Genomic DNA, 13,991 nt, shown 5'->3' with positions numbered 1-13,991 from the left:
TTATGTTCAAAACTCTAGAAAAACTAGGGATAACAGGAACATACCTCAATATTGTAAAAGCAATCTATGCTAAGCCTCAGGCTAGCATCATTCTGAATGGAGAAAAACTGAAGGCATTCCCTCTAAAATCTGGAACTAGACAGGGATGCCCTCTCTCTCCACTTCTGTTCAACATAGTTCTCGAAACACTGGCCAGAGCAATTAGACAGACGAAAGAAATTAAAGGCATAAAAATAGGAAAAGAAGAACTTAAATTATCACTATTTGCAGATGATATGATTCTATACCTAGCAGACCCAAAAGGCTCTACAAAGAAACTATTAGAGCTAATAAATGAATTCAGCAAAGTGGCAGGATATAAAATCAACACACATAAATCAAAGGCATTCCTGTATATCAGCGACAAATCCTCTGAATTGGAAATGAGGACAACCACTCCATTCAAAATATCTTCAAAAAAAATAAAATACTTGGGAATCAACCTAACAAAAGAGGTGAAAGACTTATACAATGAAAACTACAGAACCCTAAAGAGAGAAATAGAAGAAGATCTTAGAAGATGGAAAAATATACCCTGTTCATGGATAGGCAGAACTAACATCATCAAAATGGCGATATTACCAAAAGTTCTCTATAGGTTTAATGCAATGCCAATCAAAATCCCATCGGCATTTCTTGTAGAAATAGAGAAAGCAATCATGAAATTCATATGGAAAAATAAAAGACCCAGAATAGCAAAAACAATGCTAAGCAGGAAGTGTGAATCAGGCGGTATAGCGATACCAGACTTCAAACTATACTACAGAGCAATAGTAACAAAAACAGCATGGTACTGGTACCAAAACAGGCGGGTGGACCAATGGTACAGAATAGAGGACACAGAAACCAATCCACAAAACTACAACTATCTTATATTTGATAAAGGGGCTAAAAGCATGCAATGGAGGAAGGATAGCATCTTCAACAAATGGTGCTGGGAAAACTGGAAATCCATATGCAACAAAATGAAACTGAATCCCTTTCTCTCGCCATGCACAAAAGTGAATTCAAAATGGATCAAGGAGCTTGATATCAAATCAGAGACGCGCCGTCTGATAGAAGAAAAAGTTGGCTACGATCTACATTCGGTGGGGTCGGGCTCCAAATTCCTCAATAGGACACCCATAGCACAAAAGTTAATAACTAGAATCAACAAATGGGACTTACTCAAACTAAAAAGTTTTTTCTCAGCAAAAGAAACAATAAGAGAGGTAAATAGGGAGCCTACACCCTGGGAACAAATCTTTACTCCTCACACTTCAGATAGAGCCCTAATATCCAGAGTATACAAAGAACTCAAAAAATTATACAATAAGAAAACAAACAACCCAATCAACAAATGGGCCAAGGACCTGAACAGACACTTCTCAGAGGAGGACATACAGTCAATCAACAAGTACATGAAAAAATGCTCAACATCTCTAGCTGTCAGAGAAATGCAAATCAAAACCACCCTAAGATACCATCTCACTCCAGTAAGATTGGCAGCCATTAGGAAGTCAAACAACAACAAGTGCTGGCGAGGATGTGGGGAAAAGGGTACACTTGTACATTGCTGGTGGGACTGCAGATTGGTGCAGCCAATTTGGAAAGCAGTATGGAGATTTCTTGGAAAGCTGGGAATGGAGCCACCATTTGACCCAGCTATTCCCCTTCTTGGTCTATTCCCTAAAGACCTAAAAAGAGCATGCTACAGGGACACTGCTACATCGATGTTCATAGCAGCACAGTTCACAATAGCAAGACTGTGGAACCAACCTAGATGCCCTTCAATAGACGAATGGATAAAAAAAATGTGGCATTTATACACAATGGAGTATTACTCTGCATTAAAAAATGACAAAATCATAGAATTTACAGGGAAATGGATGGCATTAGAGCAGATTATGCTAAGTGAAGCTAGCCAATCCCTAAAAAACAAATGCCAAATGTCTTCTTTGATATAAGGAGAGTAACTAAGAACAGTGTAGGGACGAATAACAGGAGAAGAAGATTAACATTTAACAGGGATGAGAGGTGGGAGGGAAAGGGAGAGAGAAGGGAAATTGCATGGTAATGGAAGGAGACCCTCAGGGTTATACAGTGGAGGAGGTAGAGAGAGAGGAGGGGAGGGGAGGGGAGAGGTGGGGAGGGGGGAGGGTGGAGGATGGGAAAGGCAGTGGAGCACAACAGACACTAGTATGGCAATTTGTAAATCAATGGATGTGTAACTGATGTGATTCTGCAATCTGAGTATGGGGGTGAAGGTGGGAGTTCATAACCCACTTGAATCAAAGTGTGGAATATGATATGTCAAGAAATTTGTAATGTTTTGAACAACCCACAATAAAAAATTAAAAAAAAAAAGAAAAAAAAAAGAAATGCTGTCAAACTCATTTCATCAGTCCAATTGTACATTGATGTTCAATCCAGAGTTGGAAACTATATCCCACATGAACGCAGAGATGAATTCACAAAATACTTGTTATTCTTATATAAAAAAATAGCACATTTTTACAAATAAGATTTGTCATAGTAATGTAGTAATTGTTTATCATTTGAAAATCACTTAACATTTTGAAGATATATGTGACCATTATAAAATATTCATTAAAACAAAATATTGCCTGAAAAGCAGGAAACAATTTGACAAAATCTTATCCCTATTCTTTAGAAACTAGTTCTATCAAATGAAGTACAAAGAAATGGCTCATAAATGGGTAACTCACAGCATCATATTCAAGGTGAAAGATCAAATAGCTACTAATATAGAGGACAAAGTGGAAATGTTTGATTTTGAATGTGTTTATTTTATGGGATTTCTGCCTCATTAAAATTGTGTTAGAGACATCATGTCTTTCTGTGGTCTCTGTTTCTCTCTCTCTCTCTCTCTCTCTCTCTCTCTCTCTCTCTCTCTCTCGCTACATTAACAGCAATGTTTCACTTCAGAATTACACCTTCATGATCTTAGGACAAAAATACTTTAAATAAAGCAGAGGCTTAGTGAACATACAATTCGTGCCACAATTACATTTCCTACAAACCACGGAAATTTTTTCAGTGTTATCAAAGACCAATCAGTAAGCAAAAGCTTACATCTATATAAGTATGTATGTAAATATGTATGAATTTTGCATATGTGTTTATATTTGTTCATACTATCAGCTATTCATACACATGTGTAAAGTATATCCCTTACACTGGCCTGTGTGTGTGTATATATTCAGATACAATATGTAAATGTTTGTATACAAATAAGATTTATTACAGTAGTGCAGTAATTGTTTATCATTTGGAAATCATTTAACATTTTGAAGATAAACATGACCATTATAAAACATTCTACAATATTCCAAAATATCCATATACATATGCTTACCTATCAATCCCACTTTATTCATACAGTAATTAATTAACATTTTCCATACTAATAGGCATTTATACGTTCTCTCAAAAAAATACTATCAGTAATGTTCCCAAGAAGGTTTTTAATGGACTTCACATTTCTACGAAATGTGGATTGTTGGGCATAACAAAATATGCATACACACAAAGAGTATCTTTGTAATAGATACTCTATATTTAAGAATGATGTGGTCACATATTTGAAAAGAAAATCTTTGTTGTGTTTGCCAATACTATAATGTGAAACAGCTCCTGATTTAAAAATATAGGTAAATGATGTCAGTATGTGGCAAAAACTAAACTGCTTGGGATGACATTTCTAAAACACTGATAATGTCTAATAAAATAGATACTAGTATTGCTGTATGTATATACGTGGCCATGTAACCAATGTGATTCTGCAACCTGTACACTTGGAAAAATGAGAAATTATACCCCATTTGATTCAAATGTATGATATGTCAAGATCATTGTATTGTCATGAGCAACTAATAAAAAAATAAATAAAAAAATATTTTTAAAAAATGAAATAAAACATTGATAATGTATACCACCTGGTAATAAAATCAGAATCCAGAATGCCTTAACTGGGGTGAATACAGGAAGTTGCAGAAAAATTGAGTATTGGAACATGCACATTCTTTTGGATAATGCTTATTTTCTGTGTTTATAACCATTGCTCTTCGTTTTTCATATGTTTTCCTTTGTTAACAGCCTTAGCCCCTTTTATATCCACTTTCATCACACTTATATCAAGCTTTTTAAATTATTCTCCAGTGCTGGGGATCAAACTCAAAGCCTCATGCATGGTAGGAAAGCATTCTACCACCAAGTCACATTCCCAGCCCTTATGTTGAATTTCAACATAAGGTAAAGTTTCAAAGTAATCCAACTGTCAATATGTTACTCTTTAATTTATGGGACTCTAGATCATTCCATGATCAACATGGTTACTCTTGGAATTGTTTCAAATTAGAGTTTGCCTGAGGGGGGGCTTAAATGAGTTTTGGAGATAAACTCAATATTTTCTGAGTCTCTATGGTTATAGGAGGAGTCAGGCAGAAGTAACAGTTATTTCTCCTCAATTCATTTTCTCAACTTCTGTGTGGATAACAGTGACTGAGATTCTTTCACCCAGATGTCCTGGGTTTTGTAAATCAAGAGAAAAATACACTGTTTAGTAAGTCCCATGAGATATCATTTTAGTTCCTTTTCCAGAAATAGCTAATGTTGCAGTTTAAAGCAACTTTTGTCACAGAACAGTTTTAACATGTAGGTTTTATCAGAGGTGGCATCTACTGCAAAGCTACTGAGAGAATAATAATGAATTGCTCAGCTGCATGACCTTCAAAATTAGTGATTCTGAAAGTAAGCTAAAAGCCAGTGAAACTAGAGGGTTGATTTAGATTCTGCTCTAATAAATTTATTGTATCTCTAGATACAATAAAATGCTTTTCTTGCATTGTTTTAACAAAATTAACTGTCCATTCAATGGATTAATATTTTTGTAAGGATATATACCAATAACTTAGGAAATTACCATTGTTATGGCCAGGCTATATGGACAATGACCAAATAGACTCCATTTTACCCTGAGACTCCATATCATGTAAGAAATGCTTCTCCCATGGGAAAGCCCCGCCTCTGTACCCATTAATAGATACCAAGCATACTATGCTTGGCAACATAAAATAGCAATTCTTATACAATGTAAAATGGTTTTCTTTACTTTCCATTTTTCTTGGGCAATGCACCTTGTCAGAGATTGATTGTCTAGACATTATTAAACATTCTCTAACTTGTAGTCAACTAGTGTCATTTTGACCCACTTCCCTTCTGCTTGCTTGCTGCTATGCCAACCTGGAAAGTCCTGTGGGAAATACTGATATACCCATTGCATTGTCTCACTAACTGCCCAATCTAGCTTCTGTACCTGCTTGCTTACAGCTACGTCAACCCAGATGTAGTTTTTGCCTTTAAATATCCTAAAATGCTCAGGCTTGGGGCTGTTCCTTGCAAAGACAGTTATAGGTCTTGTGAGACTGTGTGTGTGTGTGTGTGTGTGTGTGGAGGGGGGGGGTTGCTGACAGTCGCTGGCAGGCTAGCTAAATAAAGACTCTTCAAAGACTCTTCAATTTGAACAAAAATGAGACTTGGTGTGTTTTCTGATCGACCTGCCCCATAACATCATGGATAATGACTATCTATCCACTAAATTCATAAATATGCTTCTACATTTTACCCTAAAGTTTCTGACATGATACCTTAGCAAAATTTATCAGTAAATTATAAAATGATAAATGGCCATAATGGCAGTCAGATGGAACCCCATTGGACTCAGTGTTGTAAAAATTGCCATTTTCTAACTACTAGACTAACACTTCAACTTTGGTCTTATACTAACATCTGTTTTATATTGAAAATATTAGTATAGTTTCAAAAACTCAGTCTTTGCATGCATGTATTTCATGAGTCTTAAAGTTAGTAAAAAATTTCAACTGGCATTGTTTTTTTTCTTAACCTTAAAAAAAATTCTGGAGCCTTAATATCCTTTAAATTAAGCATAAGAGATATCAAAGTAAAAGTTTTTAAATACTTCTCTATTTTAATTTAAAACATCTTAATTTATCACCAGGAAAAAAATATATGTATTAATTGATGTATTTTTATAGACTACTAATGTAAAATATACTTCTTTATAGAAGAATATGAGTTTCATCAAGATTAAATAGCTTTCATAATTTCACAATATACATTTTATGAGCCTAGCCCACAATATTTTCCTTATGTTAAATTCTAAATATTAACAACTAAAATTAAATGTAAGCATAGTATTACTTCTAGACAGAAAACAGAACATAAAACACCACAGCATCCATGATAACAATGCAAAATAAAAGTTATTTAAGGATATTGAATGATAAGAAACTTTAATTGATCCAAAGACTAGAGAGAAGAAAGCCCTGTAGAGAAGAAAAAAGAATGGCAGTTGATTTTGTGTCTAGGGATAGGGTCTAGTCTGAATATAAGTAGGCAGAGAAGCAGGATTATCAGGGATAAAGACTTCAGTGATTATGAGAGCACAGATGGGCTGTTAAGGACATCATGGGCTGGCATGATGAATCAAGACCTGAAAGACCTATAAAGGAAAAAAAAAATCTGCAAAACTTCATCTCACTAATAACTCTGGGAAATGTATAAAGCTCCTAAAGAGGCAGGAATACAAAACAAGAACTCTCAAAATTCCATGCAATTAGACACCGCTGCAGGAGTTGAAAGGACATGCAAAACAGAACTAAAAAAATAAATTGCAAACCTACCCAATATCAACTTATATCTAAATTTATTATAAAATTTTCCAATAAAACTCTTAATGGAAAGTTGTGGTTTTCACCAAGTGTCACAGAAAAATTTTCTTCTTTAATACAAAATAGAGCTTAAATTAAAATTCATTTAAATTCAAAGGAGTCTATATAATTAAAACATAGGTTTAGGCACAGTTGAGTTCCACTAGTGGATGACTATGAAAGGATAACCCTATAATCTTGCTTCATAATAATTTTTTTCACCCCATGGGAAAAGCAAAGCAAATACTGTTTTTTTATTATTATTGTTCTTTTATATCCAATATTTTCCATATTATAAAAATTATGAATCATAAGAACAAAGAAAAGTAAATAAGAACCAAGACAATAAATAGTTAATAGAAGTGGACAATCAGATGACAAAAATATTAAAATCAATATTTAAGTCTATATGCAAGCTGTACTAAATATATTTTTTAAAACTTACAGTAAGATATGAATTAAATGATTAATAGGATGAAAAGATAAACAGAGAATCATTAACTTGTGAGTTTATAACAAATGATTTTGTTATGAAACTGATACTCAGCAAGAGACCAAACCTCCCTTGAAGAGTTGGTGAACTCAGGTTTATTTATGCCAGGAGATCCTGAAGTTCTAGCCCTAAGCTGAAGTTACATGGGACTTGTATAGGAAATCTAACATTATTTATTAAACATTACAAGATTGGTGGGTTTGAATTCTTGGCCTACATGACCAAAGATCATGCACAGAAAATTTACCATAAGTAGTTTACTCTTCAATTTGAACAAAAATGGGACTTGTCAGAGATTGATTGTCTAGACATTAGTAAACATTCTCTTAACTTTATGAAGATGGTAAACACCATTGAGTGTTATCCTGAAGTAGCAATAACTCAGGATGACTTGAGTTTATCTCCTTAAGAGCTATAGTTCTAAGAACTAAGCCTATAAGGTTACAGTTTAGACAGCAGTTAATTGGCCTAGCAACTAAATAATGTAGCTGCATTTCTACAAAGTTCAGAAAGCTACAAAGTATAGGAAAATTAACCCTTTCCCCCTAGCATTGGTTCTTTATCATAATGTTTTAATAATTTCATTTTATGATCAGTTCTAATATCTCCATCACAATCTAATCCGTGAGGTTGGAATTCCAGAAGAAAAGGAAGTAGAATGAGGCAGAACAAATTCTTGATCAAGTAGTGGGTATTCCAGTGACATGACATCCAAACAACAGTACGTTACCTCTATGAACTCCAAATGTGAGCTCTGTGATGGTCTTCATCACCAAAACTTGACACTATGACCTAATAATAAGAAAAACATCAGGCAAGTCCCAGTGAAAAATATCCTTCAAAGTACCTAAGCCATAGTATGAAAAATTGTGAATGTCACTGAGCACAATAACACACACATATAATCTCAGTGGCTCAAAGTTGAAGACAACTACCTAAGTGGATGGATGTGTACTATCTAATTTTAAGTGTTTTGAGATACTTTTCCTCAGTGGCTCAGGAGGCTGAGGCAGGAAGATTGCAAGTTCAAAGCCAGTCTCAGCAACTTGTAGAGATCCTGAGCAACTTGGCAAGAACCTTTCTCAACATAAAATATAAAAAAGGACTGGGAATGTGAATTAGAAGGTTAAAGGCCTTTGGGTTCAATTCCTGGTTAATAATAATAATAATAATAATAATAATAATTGTGAATGCCATCAAAAACCAAAAAAGTCTGAGAAACTCTCATGACCAAGAAGAACCTAAGGAGACCTGGCAATTAAATGTGTAATGGTAATCTCCATAAGCTCCTATAAAAGAAAAAGTATGTAAACAAAAACCAAGGAAATGTGAATAAACTATAGACTTTCATTATAATTTGGATGTATAGTATCCCAAAACAATGCTAGAACATTCAGAAACAAAATGCTTTAGTTATGAGAGCTGGAAACTAATTGATGGTTTAATCCATGCACATGGATTAACTGGCTGGTAACTGTAGGTAGGTAGGATGTGGCTGGGAGGAGGTAGCTCATTAGGGACATGACTTTGGGGTATATATTTTGACCCTGGTGAGAAGAGCTTTCTCTTTGCTTTCTGGTTGCAGTGTTTTGAGATACTTTTCCTCCACTGCACCTTTCCACCTTGATGTTTTGCCTCATTTTGGGTCCAGAGCAATGGAGTCAGCCATCTATATACTGAGACCTCTGAAACTGTGAACTTCAAATAAACTTTCCCTCCTCTCAAATTGTGTTTGTAAGGTCTTTCAGTCGTTCTGATGAAAAAGCAGAAGAAAACAACTTTAATTAGCAATGATACATTCATATTGATTCATTCATTGTAACAAATGTACCATACAGGTGTAAAATATGAATAATAGGAGTTAGACATATAGGAAAACTCTAATAATCTTTGGACATTTTTGCAAATATAAAGTTTCAAAAGTAAAGTTTATTTAAACAAATTTTACATGATTTCCTGCTAAAATAATGCATAAAATCAATTATATAAGAAAATTTCCTTAGTCAATAATACCCATCTATATAAACCCTTAGTTTATCATACTAAATGATAAATATACACCTAAGATCAGGAACAAAGCAAGGTTATCCACGAACTATTACTCGACATTTTACAGAAAGTCACAATTAACAAGTAAAAGAAAAAGATGTAAATATGAGGAAGGAAAATTACATTTATTCACATTGTGCAGAAAATTTTTAAATTGTGTAGAAAATTGTAGTGCATGTGCCAACAGAGAACTAGTATTCATACATATGGTTAGTAATTTTTCAGGATATAGTCAACATACCAAATCAATTATATTCTATATACTAGCAGAAAAGACCATGAAAAAGAAATTTAAATCTATCACAGAATAGAATAGAAAAGAAAATATTTGGCAATAAATAAGTCTTCTATTCACAAATAAAACTTTTTATTTTCTAAACTTTAACCAGAGGATTTGAAAATATATATGTAAATTCAAGGGACACAGCAGCCAAAACAAAGTTGAAGACAACTAGCTAACTGGAAGGATATGTACTATCTAATTTTAAGACTTACTACAACACCATAATAATCAAGACTGGATGTTATTGATGTAAGATGAATAAATACATCAATGGGGCAGAATAAAGAGTCAACAATAGAATCACATATAAAAATGGTATTCATCATATTTATTAAGTTAAATCATGGTCAAAAGGATAAACTTTTTAATAAATGCTATTAGAAAATTTGAACAACTAAATGAAAAATTATTAACCTCTTTCCTTTTTCCCCCCATACATAAAATTAATTCAATAGAAATAATTGATACAAATGTAAAATCTAAAGTTCAGAAATCATTACAAGAAAGGATGTGAACCATGTCTCAACTTCGCAGGGCACAAACAGTGACTCTCATGAGAATGTACCAGCTGTACATCAGTATCTAAAATATGATTATATTCTTCTCATAGTAAAGTCTAGAGGTCTTAGTTTTAAGGAAGAAATGTCAAAAGACACAACTGAACAGAAAGCTATGACTGCCATCCTCACATTTTATGCTCCTCATGCTTCTGGAAGTAAAGACAAAGAGGCAAATTACTTTAAAGAACAGTGATTGATCCTATCTACAATTGGAAAATAAACTACTGCATAATAGAGGTAGATAGAATGGAACACAGGAGATCACTTAAGATATCCTTTAGTACTACCATGTTCTGGCTCAGCCCACCAGGCAAATACCACACAAGCTAATATGCTTACCTGGGGTAAAGGGAATAAGGGACAGGTAGTTATGAATTCCAACTATGACCATGTTATCAGGTATAGAAGTGAGAACTGTAATTATCATGAGTATTTCTTCCTCAATTTTTATGAACACATTTGTGTAAATCTATTTTTATGTATTATTTATTATCCTTTTGTAGTATAACAAAAGATATATTAATATTAGTTTACTTCATACCCTGATATTTAAGTTACAGGATTTTAATCACAGGGATTATCATCCATCGGTTTTGAATACCTTTCTGGAAAAAAAAATGTTTAGCTTGTTTCACTTACCTGTGGGGCAGTTGTATCATATTCAGTCGGAGCGTGACTTTGTTACTAGATTTTTATGGAGCGTAGGTGTGGATTAAGGAGGTGTGCACGGGTGCCAAACTGACAAAGAGTGAATTCTAAGGGTCAGTTTTATGCGGCAACTAGGGTAGGCTTTAGTACCAAGTTATTCACTAAAACACCAATCTCGGCATTTCTCTGCGGGTGATTTCTAAAAGTAACATTTGTTATCAATTGACTTTATTGACTTTATGTAATGAAGATTAACCATGGTGGATCTGATCTAATCAGTTCAAAGTTCTTAAGAACAGAACTGATTTCACACTTTAAAAAGAAATTCCACTTGTATACTGCAGCATTGCCTTCTGCCTTGGGGATCCAGCCTGTGAATCTATATCCCATGTTCACAAGTGTTTCAGGAGCATAGAAATAAAATCTCATTTAAATATGCTCACCTCAATACTGTTTCTCAGTATTGCTGAGTAATGTACTAGTCCCTAAATTCTATAATATCCTACATTACCATGTCCAAGGATGTAAATGTTAGTTGGTCATATCATGCTAATAGTAGTAGAACAGAGATTATCCAATTGCTAAGATTTTAAGAATTATAAAATTTTGATGTTTAACGTATTTATGGTTGCTACTACCATGGGTACACATTAATACAAGATACAGTGTGATTAAATTTGGAGAATAACTGGATATTTATTTTCTTTAGTCTTCAGGGAGTCTGTTTTATGTTGAATTTATCTCTGTTCATTTAAGATATAATGCAGTGGCATACTATTTATACTATGTATAACTTAATATACAAAACATGTATAAGGAAAAATTAGCATTGTGGAATTATGGGATGAGTGTCAGAAAAAAATGTCTGTGAATTATCCTTGAAGTACTCTGAACTTATTTCCTGTGATAACATTTTGAGTGCATTCACATTGCATATGTGGATTTTCTTGATCACTGGAAAGAGATAAGCAGAAGAAAAACCTGTACAAAATGTAGCTTCCACAAATCTTTGTTGAACTTCATTGATTTGAGTTCTGCCAGAGATAAACCATATCCTAATCTCACAATGCCAGTAGACACAAAAGGTAAAACAAATATCAAACATCCTTCATTTTGTTTCTCAGGATCCAGTAAAGAGGGGAGCATGGGAGGGAAGTAAGTGGAATTCTAATAACAGTGATGCTTGGTATGTGATCACAATGTTGCTTGCCCTGGTAAAGCAACATTATAACACACTTAAAAGATCATTGATTTTTTTCATATAAGAATATATGAATGGTAAGCTATTGGAAACCTTTCCAGGCTATTTATACCCCATACACATTATTTTCTCCCAGGGAGAAATGAAATGATACCTTTCAGAAATTATGTATGTAAAGTTACTAATGGAATTATAGTATATATATATATATATCCAGTTAATTATTGACTTTTATTTTTTAATTGGTAGTTGCTTATTTTGTTTTGAGAAGGAAATTTTACAAATATCTTGTCAGTGAAAATGTGACCAACAGGACATAAATATCAAACTGAACATGAGCAAGATGAAAGGTGAAAATTGGCACAATTTGAACAACTTCATTGACCAACCTAAGAACTCTAGTCATATTTTAAGCAGCCCTTTATTTGCTAAAGTAGTAAGTTTTCTTAAGTTGTTAAAAAGACATGCTCACTCAATGGTCAGTATGTCCTTGTTTATGCATGACCCTGTAGATTAGTATTGAGTTAAATTCTTTATCTGTTATCATATGTTTTATAGAATGTGTCCATGGTAAAAGATGTAACAAAACTGGAAGTGATATTTTTGTTTGGAATTTTTTTCAGATTAGGTTATTTATTCTGAGCTATGAGATCTGAGGGAAGGCACAGCAGGTTCTCTAATCAAATGATGATAGTTCTTTGAAACAAAGAAGTCTCGTAGCAACTCACGCTGAATACCTGTAGTTGGAAGGGGAAAGTCAGAGGCAAGGAGAAAGGTGTTACACAGATTGTGAATCTCTGAAAGTGTACTAAAATGAGGAAAGTGTTATCTACATTTTATTATAATTATTAAGAATTAGAGTTTTGCACATTATGTAAGGCAATTAAAGCAGAAGTAATATAAAAAACAGCAAACCACAACTATAAAATTATGATTCTTAAAGTAAATTAATATCTGGTAATCAAAATAAGAAACTATAGTCTACTACAAAATTGCATTTTGATTATGGAGAAGTCATTTATATGGGTCCTAAGATTTAATTTTTAAATGTGAAATTAGCACTCTGTTGGCGTATAAAATTTACTTGTAGCCTAATGCTCATACCAGCTTAATAATATTGATTAACTCACTCAAAGCTATTTATTATGCATGTATTTTATGTCATAATGCCATGCATTGTTCTAGTATCTAAGATTTAGTCATTGAAAAGAGTGTAGATAACAAAGATAAAAAAATCCCTTTCTAAAAGCAATTAAATTTTAATAGACAGAGATGTACAAGTAATTAAGTAATTAAGTAATAAAATAAAGCATATTAGATTTTGATAAATGATACCAGTAAAATATCCTAAAGAAATAACTGGAAAGGATCAGAGATTATAAATATAAGGAGATCATTATGTTCTCAATAAAAAATGGAAATTGAGCAAAACCTGGAAGAGGTTAAATATTGAGTCAATAAAAATACTGACAATAATAATGACATCTTTAGCTGTATTATAGCAACGCATTGAATGATTTCCAGTACCACATGTGGTGGTATACAAGTTACATGTAGTCCTTACATTGATACCTCCATTTTCAGAAATTAGGAAAGTAAGAATGAGAACAGCTAATTAAGTTTCTCAAAATCATCAATCTAATCTATTTTGTAGCTGGAATTTAAGCCTAACATTATTGAACCAGAGTATATGTTCCCAATGACTGCTGTGTACCCACTATATAGGTGGGTAAGACTTAAACATGAATTTCCTCTACATCTCTATACACAGCAACTTTTGTTGAAAGCTTGGGGGAGGTGGTCAGGCAGCCATATATATTCCCTGTGCATGGAGGATTCTCTGTTTGAGAAACATAATTTATTAAGGTCTAATTTGCATTTTCTCTGGTTGTGTTCTCTTCAGGAGGTACCAGCCTACTTCATAAGACAAACACACAAGGCCTGAAAGGCTTTGCATATTTGTCTTCTTTCAGTTTGCATCAACACA

Source organism: Marmota flaviventris, chromosome 2 (assembly GCF_047511675.1).
Source record: "Marmota flaviventris isolate mMarFla1 chromosome 2, mMarFla1.hap1, whole genome shotgun sequence".
Classification (NCBI taxonomy): domain Eukaryota; kingdom Metazoa; phylum Chordata; class Mammalia; order Rodentia; family Sciuridae; genus Marmota; species Marmota flaviventris.
Note: the sequence above shows the minus strand (reverse complement) of the source record.